At 33.3% G+C, this 27,353-nt stretch overlaps 1 protein-coding gene across 3 annotated transcripts in view; it reads right to left on the bottom strand.

The window, feature by feature from the left end:
- Positions 1 to 27,353, bottom strand: part of fdl (beta acetylhexosaminidase fused lobes) — a 259,655-nt gene that overhangs the window by 153,695 nt on the left and 78,607 nt on the right. For all 3 annotated transcript variants that reach the window (XM_085943750.1, XM_085943751.1, XM_085943752.1), the window contains one exon: positions 16,824 to 16,886. The gene's annotated coding sequence lies outside the window, so the exon portion shown is untranslated. The remainder of the gene's footprint in view (positions 1 to 16,823; positions 16,887 to 27,353) is intronic.

Genomic DNA, 27,353 nt, shown 5'->3' on the forward strand with positions numbered 1-27,353 from the left:
ACTGCTCGTAGCTACCTACACACTACGAAACGATGAGCAAATAGACTTGGTGCGGCTCTAGACATGTAAATATATTTTTCAAAAATGAATCCTGATACCTAATACTCTCAACTAATTTAAACTTAGGTTTATTGATCTCTTACTTGTAATAATTTTAAAACAATCCTATACTATAACTAACATTATTTCATGAATGGTAAAACATTATCTTTTTACTTAGAAGGTATGTATACATATTATACAAGGCAGCTTTCAAATTAAAAGTTATTTAAACTCTAAACCAAGACTTCTTATTGTCTTTTATATTATATTAATTATATATTATTATTATTATTTATATTATAAATATTAATTATAATAATATTATATCGAAGAATAAGACGGCTCCACGATTAAATCTGAATGTCAAACGCTGTTATATAATATATCAATATCTTTACATTATATTATATGCGCCAATAGGCATACACAATTCGGCTTCAAACTCGTGCGTCACAACTTTTCCACTTTTCATTTTTGTTAGGATACATTTTCGCGACTCCTTTTTTCCCCTGTATCCTAAAAGTAAAAGCGCATATACAGGGCATATCCTACTACGTTCTCTATTTCACTCATAGTTAGTAGTGACGTACGTACCCTCGTACGTACTAAGTACATTCAGCAGCATAGCTTGGCGAATAAATGTTCAGGGTAACGGGGAAACCCATGCATCCTCATTTTCATTCTCTTACCAGCTAAAAATAATGCCCATGGGTAAAATCAACGCAGGGGATTCCCTACGAAGGCGTAATGGTGAATTGCGTAGCTACTGCTATTTATCAGGGAGAATAGAATTGAGGGAAATTTATACCATATGGATAAGAGATAGCTCGCTTGATAAATTATCTAGATAACTTCTTTATAAAACATAGTTGAAGGCGATGCTCTACTTTCTATGAGTCAGCATTCTCGTCTTTATCCATATAAACATAATGCTACTCAAACACAACACGTTTAAAAGTCATCAATGATACAACTTTTTGAAGTTACACTTCTTTTGGCGCGTTTGGGAAATCAGATCAGAGTGTATTTTTGGCGCGTGACATGTAACACATAATTTATTTTTTCACACGAAAAAAAACGCACTCGATTGGATTCGAACCACCGATTGTTCGGTTATCAGCCGAACGCACTACCTTTACGCCACAGTATGATACTGCAATCATGATGATTATACAGTATAATACTATTATAGGTTTAGAATTGTTCCGTTGCCTAGGCAGCGAATTTATTATTGTCGGCCATTTGCAAATCCTTACGTAAACAAATTATTAAACGTCAGACAGTTGGGACTTTAAAAATAAAAACAACGAGAAACCATTATATAATTTAGTAATATAAGTTAAAGTGTATATAAATAAACCAACGGCGTTCCAATAAGCGGTCCTTTTTCTTGAGTGTGTAATTTAACAAGATAATTAAGAGCTAGTCAAAGAATATAGTTTATCACAAGTTTTGTTTTTGTTTTGTGACGCCAAAGAAGTATAGCTTCTAACGCGCGTAAACACACCGTTTTTTTAATGGTTATGATTCCAATAAAATGACATAATATTATTTCATATTTTACAATATACTTACAGCTATGTTATGATGATATAGAACTAATAAAAGTTTACGATTACTGTTTTAATTTCTTATGCCGAGAGCTTTAAGCTTTACGTATCGATATCTTCATCTAATCTTAGGAAGCGGCCCGACAATCCGACACTTTGCATATTTGTGACACAGTTTCACCAAACCTCAATCACCTTGCTGCGTTGCTACAAAGTATCTACGTGCTACAGTTATTGTATAGCAAGAGGTGCGGGACGAGACAATGAACCGAGGGAAATGTGTCATTAATATAAAAAATATGATATTAATTTGTACCTGCAATACTATGCATGCTATTTAGTTTAGACTAATGTTTGATTTAACGTCAAAGTTATATGCGTAAGGGGTTAAATAGATAACAACGAGACTATGAAGTGAGTACTTATATAAATGCAAAAAAAATGTAATATGATTTTATTTTATAGTTTATATTTCATTTAGAATTGTATACTCTTCGCCCAAGTATAAGAGGTTTATTGACATTAATTAATTAGCGTATGAGTTCTGAAAAAGCACAATATATGAAAATACATGGTACATACTCTGATATTACGTCAATCAACACAAAATGTATGCAACAGCTGGAAAACAGTACGCTTGTAAGGCTTGTAAGCAATGTGTAGCATATTGTCGACTAGGTAATTGTTTTAAGAAAATTATTTTTGTATATTACAATAATACACATTTGCCACTGTCTTAGTTACACGTAAAATTATATCATTAATTATTTTTTATTACATTTACTATCTTATTTTAATATTAAGTACGACCTTAATAGACTTTTCTGAGTATACCAATATTGCAGTGATATTCTAAATCCTAAGGTAAATGTGATTTCACTATTTTTCCTAAGCTCTGAGACACATGACCTGATTTTTAAATACACATTCAAATTTATTTCATTTACATACAGTGAAAATGACAAAACAATTCAAAGCCTTAAAGAAAATAAGTGTTAAGTAACAACATTTAAATTAAATGAAAAAGTGAAAATTACATACCTACGCGTAATCCGAGTTAAGGATTGCAAAACCGGTATTTCACAACCGGTATTCAATTATGTATCGATACCAAAATACCGGTTTTTTCGGTATTAAGAAAGAATACGCGTTTATGTTTTTCGAAAATTAATGTAGTGTTATTTTTTTATTACTTAATAGATACATACTTAGATTGTATGCTTATTAAATTTAATGTATAAGATTAATACTGCAAGAACGCAAATAGATTGACTAAAACGAACAAAAATTAAATAAAAATAAAAAAAATCCCTCAAATATACTTATAGAATTGTCGCGATGAATTAACATAGTAATTATAGGGGAAAAGAAAACATTCCTGGCAAATATTACCAATTATTTTATAACTATTGACCCAACGTTGAATTTGAGAAAGATTTTCCCGTACCCGGAATTTGTAAAAATTAACAGTTTTTGAAATATTGTGATCTATAGATACTTATAAAGGTTAACATAATATATGTAGGTAGGTACTTTAGGTTACTATAAAATAGTGTTTTAAATAGATTTTTATAAGTATAACTATTGATAGGTACTTCTTTTTTTCTTATGTTTTGGCGAATATTGGTATTAATACCGGTATATATAAGAAATACCGAAATACCGGTACTCATATATTCATTCGCTATTGCAATACCTACGGCCTACACAGAGTGAACTAAGTAGACCCTATTTTTAAAACTAATGAAACAACGTCCAAAAAACACACCTTCAAGCAAGTAGAATATACATCCGAACCAAGATACTTGAACGCAATAATTATTGTCCTCCCAATTTTCACCACGAATAGAAAGTTATTTACTTACTTATGTATTTACTTTGATCCTTAATGAGGTAAGTAAGGTAATTTCTAAAACCATGATATAATATTATGGTTGTTACGATTAATCATTTGTTTCGTCATAATGGTGGTGCAAACATTTCCTCGCGTTTGTATACAAACTGTTTAATGCAGTGGAAAAGACTAAGAGGCTCATCAAATAAGACAGGTGCATTTTGAAATGATAGTGGTATATAGTGCATCTAACAGCGCCGGAGAGTTCGAATCTACCCCGGGAATAAAAGATGTGGGAGCACCACTTTAACGTAATGGATATGATCTAGAAGAAATTCAATTTTGTAAAAATAGCGTGGAGTAAAAATACTGCCATAGGCGATATTTTTTATGAGCAGAAGGCTACTCTTGCGCGGTATAGGGGCGTTAATAACATTTTTCATAACACTATCACACGGGCAGCGTAATTTACGTAATTTGAAAAAATTAAGAAGAATATACGTATTAGTAAAATTCTAGAAAAATACCGGAAAAACGCTCTATCTGCTCAACAATTGACTTTACTAAACTTTACACAAATTTAAATCATTTGAAAATATAATTCTTATCCACTCCTCACGATTTTCTCAAAAAAATATCCCACCCTCTCTACTCAATTGTAACTAACCTCTAACTTTCAGTATTGACAATATACAAGTATTATAATATTAAACATACATGATTTTGAAAACACTCGTGAGAAAATATAGCATTAGAAAAAATCTTTTTTGAAAAAAGTAAGACACCCGGCAAGAATCGAAGCTGTGATCTTGGGCATCGCAACCTGTGCATTACCACTATGCTAAGACTGCCATGCTTAATTGCGATAAATTTAGCCATTGACCTTTTTAATAACTGCTCATAAGCGCTCTCCAAATTGAGTTACCGTAACTCAATTGGGAGAGCGCTTATGAGCAGTTATTAAAATTTATCGCAATTAAGCATTGCAGTCGTAGCATAGTGGTAATGCACAGGACGCGATACCCAAGAGACGCAGGTTCGATTCCTGTCGGATGTCTTACTTTTTTCAAAAGAGATTTTTTCTATTTCCTATATTTTCTCATGAGTGTTTTCAAAATTATGTATGTTCAATAATTAGAATGGTATATTCTTAAATCTTGTAAATTACTCGTTGAATAAAAGAAACGGTTAATTAATATTATAGTATTACATAAACTAAACGTTAAATGCGAAACACGTGTCGAAATATATATATATATTTCTTTTTTACATGGAGTAATAATAAACACATTAGGTTGGTATTTAAATTCATAAAATATGGACCTACATATTTCATACAGCTAGTTTACATTAATTAATCAAATGGATTCATCTGTTGAATTGAACATTTATCCTTAGCGGAATTCATTAGATTAAAAGTATAACGAGATATTATCTGATGTTTTAAAAACTTCGCGTGTTTACTTGAAAACAGGTATTTGAATCCACTCTCCACGATTGCTAATTTTCAAATCGGAATCGTATTAAATTAATTCCAATCTAAAGACACATAACATGACGTGACAAAAAACAGGTGAAAGATTCACCAAGTGTAGCCATCGGACTGGTTATTTTAAAATTAACGTATCAATATAACTTATATTGTACAATACATAGTATATTATACTGAAAAATGTCAACAATAAACGATTTAGGCTTTATTTAATCTGATATGCATTAGGTACTGGTTAATTATTGTATTTAATTAATATATATTTAATTTTTGACATTGACGTTAACCTTTTCTAGGTGATAGGAGATGCCAAGTAGAAATATAACTATTATAACTAACGTCTTTAATTAACAGCACGTCATTTCGCATCATTTGCAGCAACATTTTGCGTCTAACACAAACGGTACATAAGCAATTCAATTTTAGATTCATACAGTCAATTCCATAGATTATTACATTTATAATGCCGAGATAAGCCCTGAAACATACATTATAAATGGATAGTATCATTTCATTATTTATGCACTACATACATACCTATTGACACGAACAGAAACGCCGACCTTCAGTTAGTGTTTGTGGCAGAGTATGGTTTAACGACATAACTATACAAATCTAGCCTTGTAGTCAATTCTACTTCTCAATAGCCGTGCGACAACCTCACGACAAGGTACAAACAGGATATATAAGTCCCATGGTTCTAAACTATGGAAGAAGCAGGGAATAAATGGTCGAAAGAGACCTTGAACAGGTAACCAGTAGCGTAATCGTTTAGTAATAGGAAGTAAAATGTACGTTGTTAACCTTTTCTTTGTAAATGTAATAAAAATTTTACGTAAAAATCTCGCCTCAGAAAATCGAGACTGCTGAAGTGTAATTGGAACACTGTGACCACAGCCCTCGAAATGTCACGTCGCGTAAATTCAGCGCGATGTATTTTGAATACAAATTTCCGGGAAATCTCCATTAAACTTAGAAAATAAGTTATGGGAGAGATTGTTTACGTAAAATTTAGCAAGTACATGCTTGAATAACTTTTATAGAAATAATGGAAATGTATGAAAATTGAAAAAGAAAATTTAATATTTATAAATTTATATACTGTATAATTGTGAATAAAGAATTTTAATACTAATTTTATCGATACCAGATAGAAGCTAACTATCGTTATAAAAATACTGTAAACGCGTAACTATATCTATAGACGCGTAATTATAATTATAGATTTTGTTAATGCTATAACTCGCTAACTATTATAAATATTATAAAAGTAATAATTGGAAAAACTTGAGATTCTGGTATAGATGGGTTTCTACCCATAAACAGTAATAAATCTTAATCGCATCCTAAGTAATAAAAGAATCAAAAATCGCAACTAAAAATACGAATTATCACGCAACCTTGAACTTTAAAAGAAATCTAAAAGTAAAGAAAAGTAAAAATAGATTCAAGGTTACATTCAAATTACTATGTAAAAGTTACCATGCGAAATTAAATAAGTTAGTAACTGCTCACGATTAACATTTTGTTAGAATTAAGCATTTATATACTTAAGTGGAAATGTTAAGTATAATATTATAGTATTTTCACGTAATAATGTTCGTCCGAAAAGTAAATATCGAATGAGAAAGTTTCTGCGGGACCAAACAGTTTTATTAAAACCTAGTAAAATTCTATTGGCCTAAAAAGGCCAAGAGTGGTGGAAAGGACCAGCACGTGGGTGTCAACCTTTCGTTTTGAAGTTTTAAATTTAAAGGCTGCCATCCCCTTATCTAGTACACGAATACCTATTCCGATACCTCGTTGGAAAGCTAAAAACTTTCCCCTTCGTTTGAACACGAAAAATCATATAAAATCAACTATTTTGCTTACGTCATCGTAACTGCGCATTTGTGAGACATGTTCTAGAGGGTGATTAAAACACCCCTATTGAGTCTTAATTTTGCGGAAATAAAGTAGAGTAAATTTAACCCGACTAAAGTAGAAGATATCTCTATTAGAAAGTTGTCAGGAACGGGAGATATACGTAAATTTATCCCGTGAGAGAGAGAGATATAGATCTGCTATCCCTTACGGACTGTTTCCTGTTAAACCTCTATCCAGAGGGTATAAAAGGTGACATCTTTTTCCGTAAATTCATTAGTTTCTACACTCTTCACCAGCGATCTTCAGCAAGCAGCAGTCCTCACTGCGAGCTTGTGGGACATGGTTCTCAGTACATTCGCGATACATACGTACAAATAAGTCCCCTTCGGCGGGCGAAACGTAACGCGAATACCACGTATCTGTCGGTAGTGACGTATGCCGCTAAATCGGGGCGCGAATACCACGTATCTGCGGAGTAATTTTATTTTTTTATTACGCATCATACGAGGTGACGTAATCGGAATAAATTACGTGATCGGATTTGTTTTATAAAAACAAATTAATAAACTCAGTTTGTAATAATAAATTTTACAAATCATTTCGGAATTATAAAATAAATTTTTGAAACTTTATTAAGTAAACATAATTATAAAAACAAACTTTAGTAAATAAAATTGTAAACATTAACAAACCTTTTGTAAACAAGTTTGTAAACACAAATAAATATTTGTAAACATACTGTGAACATAAATAAATTTTATAAACAACAATAAAATAAATTTTATTCTTTTTATAAACCCAATACTATGTGACTAAAGAATAATTTATATTTTTTCTTACGGGAAAATATTTCGTGAAATAAAAATATTCAAAGAATATCTGCGTATACATTCTCCGAGTTAGGTGTGACTTTTTGGAAACTTGTGAAAGATTTCACAGAGATCCTATAGTGAACAAATAAATGGTTTACTGATACTTTAATGAGATTTAATTACGGGAACAATGACAGTTAACTTTATTGTGAAACCGTGAACTCTAGAACCTGAATAAATTCGGTACCACACCAGCTGAGAGTTTTATTTGGGAATTCAAAAGTTGTGATACTACAAAGGAGATCCACCCTCCTAGTTCATCACTAGTCTCCTCAGTGACGGCCCGGTAGCATTATTGAGCTAGCCGTGAGCCGGGTCATGTCACTATATGACTATTTGGAAAATGAAGTTTGACTTGTTCTATGATCAAAACATTTACATTACAAAGCACAAGCTAATAATATGTGAAAAGAAATACTGCATCAATTACCGTAAGTAGGTATATAAAAAGGGTAGCCAAATACACCGAACTATAAGTAATTATTATTTACAACATTTACAAGAAGTAACCACAAAAAAAACGCGTACGTTGTTTCTATATTAACGAATCGCCAATTGAAACTTTATTATTGTATTATTATAAAAAAATGCCGCCACGTTTCAATGGGTTACATGTAAATTGTACGTATTACATTTCACTGTAGCACAGTTCACAGTGAGCTTTCTTATCGGAAAGAGACGACCGTATACTATACGGCCATCTCTATTTTCATAACCGATTTCGACAAAATTCATGAATTCAAGAATGAAAACCTAACTTAACCTAACAAATAATCCAGTATATCGGATATTTTTAAAATTTGTTTCCCGCTGGCTTCCTGTATACTGACAAGAGCCATGTTTTATTTAGTTATCAGTACTATACGACCCAAAGAGTTTGGATGGTCTTTAATGTACGAACATATATTTCCGATACAACATTTCACGGTGAAGTGTAATACGGAGAACTTCATACGTACAAATTTCCGGACACTGTTTCAATGGGCCAACGTACAAAATGTTAATTTACTATTTACACAGCGTTCCAGAATTCCATAAAATGGTGTAATAATGATAAAATTTAAGGTTTTTGGCTGTATGACTGATTGTATCGGCAACATGTATAAATAATATTTTACTTAGTATTTCTAGTAAGCGAACTTAATAGGGTAACAAAACAGTTATTGAGAAACAATGGTATAGCTACATAAAGCATGTACGTAGTTAGGTAGCGTAATAACTAATAATATAGCAATATACGATTTTAATAAAAATGTCAACGCATAATAATAAACCCATTATGTGAATGAATAATTATTTGAAAAAATCGGAGCTGATAAAATCTTTAATTAATATTCATGCATGTGCTTAATTATTGCGAGCTTTTGTTTGTAAAAAGCTTCTCATAAAGCTTTCACATAGTACTTTGTTCCAAACATAGATTCCCATCATACGTCACATAGTTATAAGACCCCAACCACTCCTCACCAGAACCCTTAACCACCCTTCACTACACGTGAAAAACGACGACGGACACTAATGCATGATGAATAAGTTCCATTATCTCAAAAAATAGATCGTTGACAATATTTTTTTAAATATTTTTTATGGAAACCCCCGTCCATGGTGAATACATTGGTGGTTGGTTACAGATCGATGGTGTTATTAACAGAAAAAAATTAATGGAGTACTGGGCCTCCAAATTTAATACATAGTATGTATTTTCACTGCACTAGCGCCTCAAGACCGAATTCCCCGTATATAGGTACAGAACGTAGATGAAAATTGAACATGACTTAACTTAAAGCGCTGCAGATGTTAGCTTATTTTTTCATAATAGACAGTAGTTTCAATAATTGACACTTTCTCAAGCATATAAACACAATAGAATTTATAATAGAGATTAGCATTAATAGGGCCACTTGGTGGCGATTCTGAAATGTTTTGGTGTGGTTGAATTTGTAGTCACAGGAAAGTGAATAAAATAGTATATACGTTGAAGTATTGGAACATGAACGATGTCATGGACACCACAAGGGTGGGGGGGCTCTACCATGGGGGTCTGACGTGGCACGTCGTCCAGATAAATGAGATAAACACACATCACAAATTTGCTTTAATAGTAAAAAAAAAAAAGAAGTTCATTACTTAGTTTCATGCGGCCTCGTTGGTCATGATACCCCAAACGTACTTTTACGTGAGCATGCAATATAAATATTATATATATTTATCTTTTGTATAATTGACATATTATCAACAAATGTGCAATGCCATATTATTCAATAACTCATATATATGTATATATATTATACATTTGCCTCACTTCGACATTTTTCCAGGAACTTGAACTCTCTATGAACCTTCAATATCTGAATAAATATATTATATCCTTACGATATATGCACGAGCTTTTCCAATTGCTCCTATTACAATACTGCCATTCACACGCCGTATTAAGTAAGACTTGGATCGTATATAGCAGTGCTTGCCAACCTTTTTTGCGGCACGACACACCATTAAAATAAAATAAACACGCAAACAAATTCGGCATAATGAATAATAAGTACCTATCACTTAATGCTAACTTTTAAATTATAAACCTTTTGTATTCAATATGAAACAGATTACTAGATACAATTATAAATATACAAAACCCATAGAAATATATAAAATTGCATGCCGACACTCGACGGATATGTTCCATAACAATTATTAATAACAGTATTTTGATGGATAATAAGGAATATGAAAAATCATAAATTGAGCAAATTTGTTTTTGTCTGGGTCGATGCTTTAAAGAGCTACTCGTAAATTTTGGTTAAAAATTTAAGCCTTTGTCTCGTATAAACACTAACGATGAAACTCAACAATTTGAAGGTCGATAACATCACGCCAAATGCAATGACGTTCATACGCTTGAATTGTACTATGGATAGGTACCTAAAAATACACAGCGGCACACCGGTAACAGAGGCTTTTTATGATAATTATTAATTACATTCATGTTCGGTAACAAATAGTCAGTGCACTCGCGGGGGATATTTGTTGCACCTTCACTAGACTAGAAAATCATCAACAAATCACAGACTTCCAGAAAAGGGACCTTCATTAGATAGAATCTTATTTCCCTTATAATTTCTAGCAAAAAGTCAGCTTTTATTACACCTTTCCCATAAGTGTGTTTCATGTAGGTATGCTTAGCAAAACAAAATTTTATTTGGTTAGGAGTTGGTAAGTATTCATAATCATTTTAAAAATACATGTCCAAAGCTAAATAGATAAGTAGGTACATAGTTTTAAGTCTTGGATAATTCGACTGGTGCCATCAACAGGAATAGTTGTCTCTACATAATATAGACATTAATTATTACAACAATTGTTTCGACTCACTTTAGAAGCCTTGACTGAAATCCACAAAATAATTTGTCGAATTTAATACAATTCATAAAATACTGTTGTGGCATTGATTAATTGTACCCAATAAATGCTGTCGCAATTAACATTGAAGTTAATGGCCCCACCAAATCACACCCGCCCGCACCACATTCGGTCTTAATCGGGCGTATCACGCAACCCTACGTTTGGTGTGAAGCATCATTTTTATTTTTATGACTGGGAATGTCTCAGGAGCAGTTCCCAAGACTAAGGTCGCCATGCACTCAAATGTGCTTTGACTGAATTTAGATGAATTTAAGTTGAGGTACCCATAGGAGAGATGAGCACGTAAAATGTAGTAAGTAACAAATTAAAGCTAATACAAAACTTCAAGTTTTTTAAAATATTCTAAGCGAAGAGATCTTCACGTTGGCAGTTTGACGCCGCAAATTTTCTAAATGCAATAAAATTGAATTAAACTAAATTAACAATATAGATATTTAAATGTCAAATTCTTCTACTTCCGGTTCCATCTTATACCTATAGTAGGCTGACGACCATATTGCAATAAGTATCTACCTACGCCTCCTGTCATGTGACAATCGCAAGACTTTTCTAAAATCCTCGGTGCTGTTAACGCAATGTTCTTAGATAAACAAATTTAGAAACGTTTTCACCAAATATCAGTAAAGGTTTATTTCATTGGTTAGTTAAACGGGTTAGGTACGTTTTATTGCAGTCATTTGGTATAATTAAGTGAGTATTTATTTGATTATCAAACTGCGTAATTCGACGACATAAAAATAAATTAATTACATGGCGATATAATTGACCACATAAAGCCATCTGCTTTATGAAAATGAACAGAATATATATATATATATATATATATATATATAACTATATAGACAATAGTTGGACAAATAAAGTCATTTAATGATACCCAAGTTGTAGAAAACGAGATAGTTAGTTACATTCTACATAAGTAGGTAGGTATCTACGTACCAAGTACCTACCGACAAGCGGGGAGAATAAAATCACTTAGGAGAGGCGCATTTATTCAGCAAGGATTTATCATTCAATAATGGTGATGATAATTATGCTAAATAGGACGTATCAAATTTAATATTACGATTATTTGGATATATACTATTTATATACCTACATATTTCATTCAAAGTCACGCTGATGAGGACAACTATTGCAGAGATGCTAAGCCTTCATATCAGTCCTCGAATAAAGCAAGACCTTTACATTGTACTGGATCGATTGTAAAAAAAGTGGTTTACGTGACCTATCAGAAGCTGTGACCTAATTTTCATTTCGTAAGTAATTACAACTTCATTCAAAACTATTTCATCACTGTAGTCAGTAAGTAGCTGTGTAAATTATAAAACAGAATTGTGACGTCGACGATCATCAAACAATAGATCAATGCAAGTTGATTTAGTAATAAATTACTATATTTAACCGTTGTTCTCCAACCCGTAATCTACTGCGTAGTCCGACAACTTATGAAAGCTAGCGATAACCGCTTTCCGTTTATTATTCTTCCTTATATGTATGCAATATCACGTTGGTGGGTTACTTTAACAAAAGCGTCTCCATCCTGCGTTTTTGCATCCTGCAACATTTTCTCGATTAATTCCTAATTCCAGGCCAGTCTCAGATGGTTCTCAAACAAGATGTCCACCCTTTCCTGGGTCCTCTACGTCCCTCTATCTTCTCCTTCAGTATGCCCTGCTGACCAGTTAATCACTAATTAATTACCACATTTAATTATCATGCTAATAGTATCTAATGGCCATCTAATGGTAAACTATAATAGATAAAAAGATTTTTTTACTATTATTTATTATTCGCAGGGTTTAATTTAATTGTAAAAACTAACCAACACCATTTATAAATTGCAGTCTTATTTCAATGAAAACAAATACATATGACTGACAAAGATTAGAGTGCACTATATATGGCGGATCTTAACAGCCTACCTCCACCCTTCGCCACTGTAGGAGGGTACAGCTAATTTGGACTTTTGGTAAATCCGACCCTGATTATAATGCTACCTAAACTTGCGAACTACTAATGATTTCAATACACAATAAATAGAGATATAATGGAAAAATATCAGGACTACAAACCAGCACCTAAGGGAAGGTAACCATAACAGAAAAAAGCAAACGAAGAAAGTAAAGGGAAACCACTTCGGTTAAATACATCCCAGTAAATTACTACAGTATCAAATTACTTGTTGAGAACATTTTAATTAACTTTTGATATATTCTGCTTTAGAATAAACACACGTCACCAGTATGTACTTACGTCGTGCTAGAAAGCGCCAAAGTTTAAATCTCCGCTCAGAATCGGGGATTACCCCTAACGAAAAGGCGGGAAAAGCTTCCGCTGCTAACTTCGGATCGGCGACCAAAGCCGGGGGCCTGCATCGAGGGGGCGTGGTCAATAATATAGACCCCGTGACGTGGGACGCGCGTCAAAGCGATGACGTCATCGCAGGAGCGGCTGCACACACACTCGCGCCGGAGGAAATGAGGGCATATTAGTGCAACGGGTTAAATTTGCGCCACACACCGATAAAGGATAATAATATCTTGAAGATTAACAAACTTCACTAAATCTTCACTAAATGATCTTCAATAAATTACAGTTACAACAATATTTGTTCGCGAGAGAAAATTTGTGAAAAACTTTGAAAACTTTACTTTAGGTCTAAAATTGACCATGTTAATTATTCCATCAAATCATTAACATGAGATTAATTGCTCCGAAAGTATTCGAATACATAATTCTCGCAATAATAATGAAATTATACCGACGATTACTGAATACTTTTTGCAGCACTCGAAATGAATGATGAAATTTTACGAACCGGATAATTTTCCGAAAATATTAAAATATTTATCTTATTTTAGACAATATCGTATGATATAGTCCCGTGCGGCTCCGTATCGGGATGGCAGAGTAAGCACGTAAAATCTACAATCTAAAACAGGGGGGAGCAAACTTTTTGGATGGAGGGCCAAATTCAAGAATTCAAAATGAGCGGCGGGCCGCAAGTTAAATACCATTTTTAGATATACACTATTTATTATCACGAAAAATAAACATTACAAAAAAAAATAATGAGAAGAATGAAACTGTTGTACATTTTTTAACATTTTTTTAAATTCAGGTGTTAATATTCTCAAAACTGCTTGTAAATGGGCATCGGAGATATTTGATCGTAAAGAATTTTTATTGAGGTTCATGATCGAAAATGATTGTTCACATAATATATAGGTTGATCCACAAATAACGAACGTGTTTCTTGCATAATCTTTAAGTTGGTCGAATTTGTCCGAATTAAGGGCATTGTAAAATTTGGAGATTTCTTTACGACGATGCAATTCTCTTAAATCAGTGTCACACTGCAGATCAATAATCTCAAGTTGTAGCTTTGTCGGTACACTATCAATATCTATTGAAAATGGATCGCGTACTATTGCTAAACAAATTTTAATCTATTGTCAATATTTTTTAAAAAATAATAAAAAAGTTATTCGTATCAGAAGTACAATTAATGATGGCGGGCCGCAAAAAAAAAACCCGGCGGGCCGCAGTTTGCCCCCCCTGATCTAAAATCAAGTATAAGTGAATTTAATTATATTTTTAATAATATTCACGAACCTAAATTTTTAATTAGTCAGCAGTAGACATGGGAAAACTGGTCGATTTTGAAGACTAAGTATACTTACTACTACTATAAAAAAATACTTAGTATAGAAACTTGTTCCAAAATACTTACTAGTATTTGGAATACTATATAGAGCGTTTGGCGTGCGTCTGCGACAAAAGTTTCATACTCAACTGAAACTAAAACCAACTCCATATTAGTTTTTGAAATACGTATCAGCTCAGGGAACTCAGACTGTGTATCGGTTTCAATAGAATCGCTAAAAATACGCTAAGCTCCGCTTGTCGAAAAGTCCCATTTATTATAAAATTTTAAATTTATGAGTTGTTTTTCTGTTTGGTTACAATATTCTTGTTAACAAAAAAGGATAACAGTGATTTTTTTTTAAATTTTAAACATGTTTTGAGCGGTCATATAACAAGCCTAAGCCTGTGCGTCATCTCACCACTGTGCTGCGACACAAAATTTCAAGTGCTATCTCGTTCGCGCGCATTTAATGTCAATAGTGTTGAAAGTCTACCAACTGGCGAGTGCACAGGACAGCGACTCGCGATGATAGCATCACAAGTTTTTTGGAATAAGTTTATTGGGCCACACATACTGAGTATGGGTAGTTTCATCCGAAACTTGAGAAAACACAAACTGGTGACAGTATTCCCAACTCACCTCTAGTCAGCAGCGCTCCGAACCATTTGAAGCTCTGACTTTGTTGTTCATGTTCATATTATAACGCTTGCATTTTAATCAGAAGCAAATTAAGTACGAATTGAAAAAAATATGCCACTCTTTTTGTTAAACGTGTTGATAAGACTACTTACCAATAATAGAGGTTAAATCACGTGAGACGTTAAGTTGCAACCATAAAAATCTTTGCAGCTCAACTATATTATGGTTACAAGTAAATTGTACGTAAAACATTTCACCGTGGCACAGTTCGCCATGAGCTTTCTTATCGGAAAGAGATTACCTATACTACACGGTATTTTGGCAAAATTCATGAATTCAAGAATGAAAACCTAACCTCAACTAAAAAATAATCCAGTTTATCGGCTATTTTCAAAATATGTTTGCTGCTGGCTTCCTGGAAAGTGTAAACCGACAAGAACCGTGTTTTGTTTAGACATAAATTTTATGTCAGTACTATACGACCAAAAGAGGTTGGACGGTCATTAATACGGCCATATATTTCCGATACAATATTCCACAGTGAAGTATGATACGGCGAACTGTATACGTACAAGTTTCCGGACACGCACAACTATATTACTATATTTTAACACTCAGTGGTGGCTTATTCCACAGGCTAAAATTCGCAAGGGGTCCGCAAATCTATCAAAAAAATACTGAAACATTTATGTAAGGACGTCAATATGCTTAATATAAATAGGTAGATACATATTATTAATATTTACGCAATTAATTAAATTCAAAAATATTACACAAATTATATTATTTTATCGAATGAAGGAGCATCTAAATCAGTCATCGTCTGGCTCCACGTAGCACGACCCACCAATGCCAATATCAGTGAAAATTTATAAGTACCTATGTTATTTTTCTAAGTCTATTTTATAATATTATAATATTTATAATAATAGGTAATATTATGTTATTATCACAAGATTCTGTCATAATAAATAATAAACAAAATAATATGATACAAGTGACCAAGATTCCATATTTGAAGGAAGAAGTCTGCAATTAATAGTTAGGTTCTAATGGATTCAAGCTCTGTACTATTCCATTTATGTCGTTTTTTGCGACCCGGGTTTCGCCTTTCGGCATCTTCAGGCGCCGTGTACACTCACTAAAGGCAAACACACACTGACAACGAACACTCACAACTCTAGCTTATATAATATTTATTTTGATTGCATTGCTTTATTATATAAGCTAGAGTTGAAAGTGTTCGTTGTCAGTGTGTGTTTGCCTTTGGTGAGTGTACACGGCGCCTGAAGATGTCGAAAGGCAAAACCCGGGTCGCAAAAAACGACTTAAATGGAATAGTACAGAGCTTGCATCCATTAGAATTTAAATTCAAATTCCATGAACTACCTTCAGTCGATAGTATTAATATTATAATAGTTAGGTAGTAAATATTGAAAAAAATAGAAATTCTTACAATAAAATATTTTTCAGGTAAAGTCCTTCCTAGCACGTTTCAGGCACGGTATCATAGATGTCACTGAAAAGAAAAAAACAGATTAAGTATTAAAATAATATTATTATTAAAATATAGGTAGGTAGCATTATTTTATTAGATCACCATAACATAATATTATGTATTAAAATATAATAATCAGTAAAACAATTCCAGTAATATTATTAATTAAAATGAATTTTGTTGTACATATTCATGAATTTTCCGCGAACAGGGCCATCTGTGAGGAGTAGATAAAGGTTTTTCTATCGTGAAATTTGTGAAAACAGTTTTCCTCTGAAACTTCACAGTTTTTCCTACTATCTATAAATATTTCATAGATGGCAGTGTAACGTTTACAAAACAAATAAAATAAAAATTAATTAGATATACCTAGCTACCCATCCAAGCTTTTATAAAAATAAAATTATATATAGTATATTTTTTTTTAAATATTACTACAAATTAGTAGGTATTCTGTATATTTACAGTGTGCTGCGTGTGATTCCTCGTAAATTTATAAAAGTTTGAAAAATAATACGACTTACCACCCACCCGCTTATTTTCTAATTTAGTGAAAACATTCAAGTATTGATGCTTCACGCATGCCATTAAAAATAGATACATAAAAAGTTTAACTTCGTCTAATATATTTTCCGTAATGGTTATTAATTACCATTGAACGATGTTATAAAAAAACACATAAGTACACAAATAATCATGGTAAACTTTAATATTAAACAGTAGATAGGTGATATATTTATAGTGCAAATCCCATTTTCTTTCTTCTACGACGTATGTTTTGTAAGTTTAGTCTATATTCAGAGAATTTTCATCATATTTCATCGCTTACTCCAACCAAAAAAAGGGCTAAAAATCATTAATTTCTGTGCTTTTATTGGACAAAAATATGACAATAACATACTTATACAAATGTATAAGCAAAAACACAATATTATTATAAACGATGTAACCATTAAAATGGACACGTTAGGAGAATACGTCAAAGATATATGTGCTAATTTTCAAGAATCTGAATTAACAATATGCGGACACCCGTGAACACGTTAGCAGAATATGGCAATTATGCTGTAAATACATGAATACGGTATTACAATAATCAACGTTATTGCAACGTAAGCAAAAATTTTCAAGTACACACAATACGCTGTCATGTGCAGACACGTTGGTACAATAGAACCACAATGCTGTAAAGACATAAACGCGGTATTGCAATGCACATATAGTACAATATCTGAATTTATTTGCTTACGAATGAATGAAATTGACCCTTTTCTTCAGGTGCTTGACAGACTATACCTATTAGAAGCACAGCCACCGTGTCCAGTTTCAACAAAAGTCGATTGGTCTGGAGTCAATCTGGTTATCTCCATGCACGAACTTCATATTTGGAAGAAAACAAATGTCTCTGACAACCCTTGGAAGAGGTGCTTCATAACCCATGCCAGGCGCCCAATACGACGTCATAGAATCTGTCATCGGCTGTAGGCATGGCCCCCACATCCTGAGGCGGGCCCCCAGGCTGCAATGTTTGGTGGGCCCCCTTACCTATCGCTAAGGGCAAAGGCAGTGTGACGCACTGTAGTAGAGTTTTCCAAATGATGTACGCAGATGTATTCTTAATACGTAAATCCATTTGAATTATTGAGTTGTCGAGTATCGGCACATAGTTAAAAATTGCATAGTACAACCGAATATTTAAAATTATTAATAACATTGACGTAAAATAGCGCCGCAGGCTACTTTTTTTACTATTAGAGCAAAGTTGTGATCTGTGTTTATCTCAGTTATCTGGCGACTCATGACGCCGGGCCCTTCCTGAGCCCGGGTCCCCAGGCTAGAGCCCTGTCACCCCCCCCCCTTGTGGGGGCCATGGCTGTAGGTATAATAATACGTTCTTTGGTCACAACAACTTTACAATACTTCATATAATGAAAAACCAACGATGTACATTTTATACATCTCTAAACTCGACTGTCCTCGTGAGGTGCACATATTGGAATCGCGGAAGGAGCGGGGCCTACCGAATCCTATAAAATTCTTAAAAATGGCCGTCACTGACTATTAACATACCGTTTGGCATTAACGGAACAAGGCGAGGAATCAGAAAAGGGTTAAATTAATTGAGCGTCAGGGTGTGGTATCTAACATTATAATAACTTTTGAAAACTCAGCGTTTCCCGAGCTTCCCTCGCAAATTACGCACGAAGAAAATTCCTTCCGGACCATTAAACGAAATCTAATATAACGCTGAGCCGTTTCCGGTTTCGCGATTAAATAATTTCCTATCGCGGGAAATTTAAATATTTGATGGCGGCTGTCCCCAACTAAACGACAATATTATTTTATAATATCGAATACTAAAATACTTTAATGCCGCTCGAATGGTGTTAACTGTTTATTCTTCTTGGAAGTTTTATATTATTTCAAACAAAACTATGCGCAAAGAGGGAAAACCCATGACATGTATTTATTAAATATTATAGAGTATTTTATTATATTGTTTTATTTTATTTCATCACTAAAATGTGTGTTAGTTTACAACAATACCGCGGGTGCCATTTGACCTACGGGATATTTTTTTTTTAATTCCAGCAAGGATTTTTAATAATAAAAATTTTGTTGTTTGGTAAAATATTCCTTTTGCATAATTATGCGAAATTTATATATGAGTAGGCACGTAAATGGGGCCCTCGAAAAGTTTTTGACATTTAATTTGGTATTCTTGAAAAAAAAGGTTTTTCGCCAACAACATTCATCAACAATGTTTCGATATTTCACGTTTCGGTATTTGACGATTGACCGCAGACATGTATTTTCGTTGATATTTCATATAATGTTTTAATTTCGGGGGTTTGTTACTTTGTAGTTTCTACATTATCCAGGAAAATAATGAAAAAAAAAATAAACTGGTTTAAATCATTTAATTGGCTTGAATCATTCGACATTAGGTAAGTAGGCAGTGGCGCACCCAGGATTTAATATTGGGGGGAGGCCCAAGGAGGAGAATGTAAATTAGTCCCATAGGCTCTTTTTCTTCTTCACAGTCTAATTTCTCGTTGTCTATTGCACTCGGTGTACCTACACCATGGTCCCCACATCCTGAGAAGGGCCCTCAGGCTAGGATATTTGGCGGGCCCCCTACCTACTGCTAAGATTAACGTTTTTCAAATTGTGTTTTAGTTCAAATTAAGGGTACTTACTTATACAGTGAATTATTGGCGATTTTCAATACATCCACTTTAATAATGGAGCTGTCGAGTATCGACACATAATAATCAAAAAATATATTGCACAATTATATAAGTAATTGAAAATGTTAATGGCCATGAAGTATAATTTTACGTTTTTTACTATTAAAGCTAATTTATGATGTGTGTTTATCTCAATTATCTCGTCAACCCGACACGCCGGGCCCCCCACAGCCCGGGCCCCCACGCTAGAGCCTTGTCAGTCCTCCCCAGCCATGACCTACACCACTCCGGAATTCGGGTGGACACCGAGAATTTTTTGATAGTTCCATTAGGGATTGGGTTTCTAAAAAAACCTGACATTAGTGTTGTTATCAGTAGGTATATATCAGACATTCCAATCCATATGATCAAACGTTATTTGAAGTGAAACAAAGTGGTTAATGTCTACTCAATAAATAACTATTATTTAGTAATGTCATAGCATATTATGTAAAATTCCATTTTTAAAATAACAATATAAATTATAACTAGTAGAACTCTGCTATCCCGGCCCGACCGCACCTTAGAAAAATCCCACGCTCGGATACTCGCACAAAACAACGGCACAGATGCAATTTTTAAGTTAAATGATCTCGAAAATTAATTCAACGACACATATTATGTTTGTTGTATCTCTACCGTCCACGGTGAATCTATTAGTGATGGTTTCAGATCAAAAGAAACATTAAAAAAAAAGTTTTTTTGAACGCCATGTTTGGAGTATCGGACCGCCCCCAAACTTGAATATAATGTACTATCACCGCATTAGCAGCTGTGAATATAATTTCAAATCTCTGGGTATGCTGAAAATAAGCGAAAATTTCGAGTGATAGAGAAACAGAACACAACAACCCGAAACTCTCACCCCCTCTTGTGTATGCGTTAGTCTGAGAATAAGTAATGAAAGAGAGATACATATTTTGTACTTGTAGTCTTGATAGTGGTGTGATAACCGAAATACGTATCGACTAATAAATCATTCTACAGAATTTACTATAAGCTATAATTATCATTTTGTTACCACGGTATTGTATGGACCAGTGGCGATTCTCCCTTGAGAGCACTGGAGCGGTGCACACCCACCCACTCAATTTATGCGAAAAGACTTTTTTTAAATGAGTATTTAATTTATATTTGATTAACTAAAAGTGTTCTGATCTATTACCGTAGTCATTAATTCATATACAAAAACAAATTCTAATATGTGTTTTTAACCGGCTATTTTAAATAATAATATTATATGTTGATGGGAGCGATATTCGCCATCGCTCGACCAAAGCGCCCAGTAATCTAATTTCGATTTCTTTGCAATGAGAAAGAGCGTCGTCTGTCGCGTGGAATAGCAATACGTAAATATTTTTTCTACGTGCTCGGGAGCGACAGTTTCAGTCGCTCTCGGCCCGAACGCAGATTCATCGGTTTTAAAACAATACAGCCCGTATCACACATACAATTATTGTTTGACAATTTTTATTCAATATTATTATAAAAATAAATTCGGTACTGTTCGGTTATACCGGAGGCAGCGGAAAACGCATTTTGAAAATAGCCAATAAACTGGATTATTTGTTAGGTTAACCTAACCAAACCTAACCTAACCTAACCTAACCTAACCTAACCCAACCTAACCGAACCTAAAATAACCCAAACTAACAAATAATCCAGTTTATCGACTATTTTCAAAATGCGTTTTCCGCTGCCTCCGGTATAACCGAACAGTACCATAAATTCTTTTCACAGTACGCATTTAAATTTCCGCACATGTTGACAACATTTTTCAAATTTAGGCGAAGTACAATTTAAAAATAAACTTCAAGTTTTTTTTCAGTTTCATAACTAAATTCACAATGTTTATCAATTATGATATCTCTCCAAACTAGCTCTGTAATACGTCTGACTTTTTAGATAAAAATAAACTCAAAAATGAATTGTCTGTTATTTACAGCTTGGATAATTTTTATAATGCTGACACATTTACGGAAACGGTTTTACTATTAAATTTAATTTTTACTATTCCGATGACATCAGTGGAAAGCGAAAGATGTTTTTTCTCACTCAAACGGATCAAGTGTTTTAGTAGAAACACCATCGCGCAATCAAGATTGAACGCATTAGGTATACTCAGTATCGAAAAAAGAATGATACAAGAGATTCCTGACTTCAACAAACGCGTAATTGAAAAATTTGTGTCGATGAAAAACAGAAGAATGGATTTCTCATACAAATGAACAATAAATCCCGGTCACTGCCAGATACGAGATATTTCGGTAGTACTAATAATTCGGTCAAAACAAAATAGTTCGTGTCAACCAGTTTGTGTTAATGTTTAAAATCCATTTTTTTCAAGAAAAACTGTTTTAAGAGGTACAACAAATAATAAATAGTGAGTTATTTATGAGTTATTTTAAATGTACTAAATTAAAAAAACCAATAGTTTTATTTTTTATTTTTTGGTGAAGTTTTGATGAAGGCAAATGCCTTTTTACGGCAGTCAAAAGGTGAAAAAAGTGAACTCCCAGTAAAATAACTCACCGGTCGCCACTGGTATGGACCAATAAGATCATTAAGTATATTTTTAAATAACACAATACTTACTAATGTTTCAGAATGCAAAGCCAAGGTTAAAAGTCGTAAGACATTTTATTACGTTTTATTTATGTGTTGCGATGAATCCACCGTGAAAATCAGATTAGTAGATTTAGTAAACAAAATGATAATATTTTTTCTCAAATCGAAGCGTGGCTAAAATCGACGAGAGAGAAGACGAGAGGCCATAATAATAAATTCGAGAATAGAGTTAGAAAATTTTCGATATCTGCTTCATCATGCTTTCATAATTTATAATTTTTGTGACTTATTTTTATTTGTGCACTTCAGTAAAAAAAAAAAAAAACATACGTTGACATTATACATTATTGAAGAGACTTGGGGTGTGTAGAATGTTGACGTTGTGTACCTATACTTATTGAACTAACGACGAAACCTATGCAAAGATGAAAATGTAATGAAACCTACTAAAACTGGGAATAACATGGCAATGTTGCTTTTTCGAAAACTCCGATTTTCCAAAAAAGTATTGAAATATTTTGTAATTAGCATAATATAATTCTTGTAACGGTATGAAAACTGCATTAAGTACATATATTATATCAATGGCGAAGAATGGAGGAAGGCTGTGGAGATTCGACATAAATAGTGTAAACAAAACTTTGTCACTCATACTTATTTGTTTTTATTGAACTAATAATACACTTTACAAATGATATTGATACGTTTTTAATTCAATTAAACCTTACCTGACCAAACCATAATACTGGGAATGGGACGACTGGCCTCCGGACAATTGGACGCCGCACTGTCGTAGACACGTGTAGACGAGGTATTTTAATCAGTTTCTATCTACTACCTAGTAGTTTGAATTCATTTTCTCTTAACATAATGTACCTATTCTTTATCGCGGATTGAAAATTTCCATGCCTAAGGCTATATATAAAATAAAAAACTCTTTTTTCGTTGGAACTTAAACATATGCACGATTAAATCATTGTTTACGTCTGCATATTTACATTCTCACCAACTATTAAATCATAATATAATCATTGAAATATAAATAATAATACTGAATATATTTTCTAAAGTACCTATAAGTACCTAACGTCTATTTATTTTTGAATTCCGTGGCGTCCAGTTGTCCGGTGCCAAATCGTCCTAGACCCATAATACTACCTAGTCGTAGGCTGTGGAGACCCGACAAAAATAATACACACTTTGTCAGTCATACTTATTTGTTTTCATTGGACTAAGAATACAATTTACAAATGATATTGGTACGTTTTTAATGCAATTAAACCTTGCCTGACCAAACCATAATACTACCTAGTCGTAGGCTGTGGAAATCCGACAAAAATAATACACACTTTGTCAGTCATACTTATTTGTTTTCATTGGACTAAGAATACAATTTACAAATGATATTGGTACGTTTTTAATGCAATTAAACCTTGCCGGACCAAACCATAATACTACCTAGTCGTAGGCTGTGGAGATCCGACAAAAATAATACACACTTTGTCAGTCATACTTATTTGTTTTCATTGAACTAAGAATACAAATCGCAGACGATTTTTAAAAATACGGTTAAACCCTGTCAACCAAACCATAATAAATAAAAAATATTCTTCTATCTGTAAAATATCTAAAATGATGTATGATTTAATGGCCATAATATTGTAGATATTTTATAGACAGAAGAATATGTTTTATCTAATATGTATTAAAATCTAGGGTAGCACAACGTGGTATGGAGAGATGCATGCTGGGAATAACGCGAAAGGACAAAAAGAGGAATGAATGGATAAGGAAGCAGACAAGGGTTTTCGATGTAATAGAGTTTATTAAAAGCCTTAAATGGAGATGGGCTGGACACATAGCTCGAAGAAGAGACAATCGTTGGACAAATCATCCAGTGGTATCCAAGAAGTACAAAACGTCCGCAAGGTAGACCTAGAGGCCGCTGGATCGATGAAATGATAAAGTTCTGCGGAAGTACGTGGCAACGTAATGCACAGGACCGAGAGAAGTGGAAGCAGCTTGAAGAGGCCTTCATCCAGCAGTGGATAGATTCAGGCGGACGATGATAATCTATTAAGGTTTGCTTTAGGTAGGATTTAATTAAATTTTATAAACTAACCAATACATCATTTAAATTCTATCATTTATTAGTTCAATAAAAAGAAATAAGTATGACTGACAATGTTTAGTTTGCACTATTTTTTTATTTTTGCAACAACCTACCTCCACGCTTCGCCACTGAATATATAATATACCACAAATAGATAAATAGTCTTTAAACAATTTAATTTTAATTATAATATTATACATAGTGACACGCTCATCGTGTCCACTGCATCAATTTTATTATTCGATACGTCATTCAATATCCATAGATTACCGACGATAAATTTTTAATTTATTTATTATACATGCATGGAAATTATTCATTCCTCTTTGGTTGGTGTTTGCGTAGATGATTGGCAATTAATACCTACAATATCGCTTACTCCAAAACAATATTACATATTTATATTTACGAAACGTTATTATTTGACAGTAGGTACAGTTGTCAGTTTGTTTTTCCTCCGCGGGCAATCCAATCTGTTAGTCACTATTTATCTGAAAATCCGCTGACTAGTGATTCAAACTAATTTTAAGCAGAGCTGGAAATATAACCGAAACTGAACCATTCAACCTTGAGAATCACTCAATTGTTTCAGAAACGGAAAACTAGATTTCGAATCATAAGAAACCCAAACCGAAAACGGAAACCCTTAACAATGTCAGAGTTCCTGGGCATCTATTGATTCTTAGTGTTTAACCACCATTTATTCATTCTGGAACCAAATATTAATTTGTTGAAGTTTGTTTCCTAATTTGGTTGAAAGCACCTATACATCATGGTGTCTATAGGGTGAACTTGTTCAGGATATATTGAGAAATAGTATATTCATCTACTTTTTGAGTAAGAATTGAAATTAAATTAAAATATAAGTAGGTAATATAGGTAGGAACCCAGCCCCGAAACCAAGGTTCTGATTTTGGAGTTCATATAACCGACCTCCGGCACCGAAAATTAAAAAAAAAAAATAGGGGATCCAACAGCTCCGTTTTTAAGTAAGTGTAAGATCAGCACGCCATCAGGTTTACATTAACGTGATTATTTTTCATTTGTAAGTGAGTCCGTTTTGTAATTTTACAATCCAAAAATTATTAACTCCAATTTAAGGGGGGCTAATAGGGCACTAGCCTGACGGGCGACTTCATAAAATATTGACTTTTGTCTTTTCTATTTACATGCACTTGTCTTGCAAATTTGTTTGACGAACAGTAAAAAAGGGCTCACGACAAGATAAAGGTTGGGAGCCGGTGCTTTATATCAGCGGTCCCCAACCGGTGGTCCGTGAGAAGATTTTAGTGGTCCGCAGAGTAGTTTTAATATATTTGCAATTTTTGTATTTATTAAAAAGTTGTTCGACAGCACTTACAGTCGCTCACTGATTCTTTCTGTCGTTATTATCCGAAGGAAAGGGATCACCGACACGGAAATACTTGGATAATAGATCCATTTACGGCGAAAATCAATAATTGTGATTTGGACATAAAAGAAAAAGAAAGCCTAATTGATCAATTATCCGACGACGGTCTCAAAAGTAAATTCCACTGTATCAAGATCCCATTTTTTGCTTTCTGTTAAAAATGAGTATTGAGTGTTGATGTTGATTTTGATTCCATTTACAACTACGTATTTGTGTGAAAAGACATTCTCACCAGTTAAGGCAATTAAAACCAAGTACCGCAATCGGCTTGAAATACAAACGGCTCTCCATGTTGCAGTAACGTCATTGGAACCAAGAATCAAACAGCTTGTTTCAAACAAGCAGCAACAAAGGTCACACTGATTATCTTTCTGTTACCTGTAATTAATCTTTTATGCACCTCTATGTCTACGTAGAATTCATATTAATTTAATAATTGTATTGATTCTTTTTTATTAAAATGAAATTTAAAATGTTTTTGCATTTTTCGTAAAAAAATAAAAATACGTGGTAGTGGTCCGCGGGATTCAAGATTTTGAGTTTAGTGGTCCGCGAGGTCCAAAAGGTTGGGGACCGCTGCTTTATATGATACAAAGTGCCGACAACTTAATTGTGTGTGAATTTATTATTAAAAAAAAAATGCTAAATATATTCGGAATGCCCTTAATTTTACCTCGCCTAATCCTAGGGTTCCGCGGAACACTGTTAGGGCACACAGTGCTGTACAGCATTACGTTGCCCTTAACCATAGATATAGGCAGAGGGCCATGCTATGCATTATCAGATTATCACATGTAAATTAATTAATCTAATAGTGACTGATAATAATGATAAGATACGAAGAAAATGATCTATTCCAATAATAGTTAGGATAGCTGGACGTATTTCTGCAAACAAGACCCAATCCACACATGTAACATGTTGAGAAAATTCAATATTTGAGGGATGATTGATTTAAAAAATATGATTTGTGATTACTTAATTTAAACATCTGATGAGATACTTTAATAAAATCAAATTATCACACATCATTTTAAATCAATCCTAACTCAAATATTAAATTTTCTCAACATGTTACACGTGTGGGTTGGATCTTGTTTGCAGAAATACGTCCAATTTATCTTGATCAATAGGTATATAATCGGTGTAGTAGACTAGATAAATAC

The sequence above is a fragment of the Rhyacophila brunnea genome, unplaced genomic scaffold (genome assembly GCF_057557595.1).
Source record: "Rhyacophila brunnea isolate RB1 unplaced genomic scaffold, BYU_Rbru_1.0 scaffold_16, whole genome shotgun sequence".
In the NCBI taxonomy this organism is placed as follows: domain Eukaryota; kingdom Metazoa; phylum Arthropoda; class Insecta; order Trichoptera; family Rhyacophilidae; genus Rhyacophila; species Rhyacophila brunnea.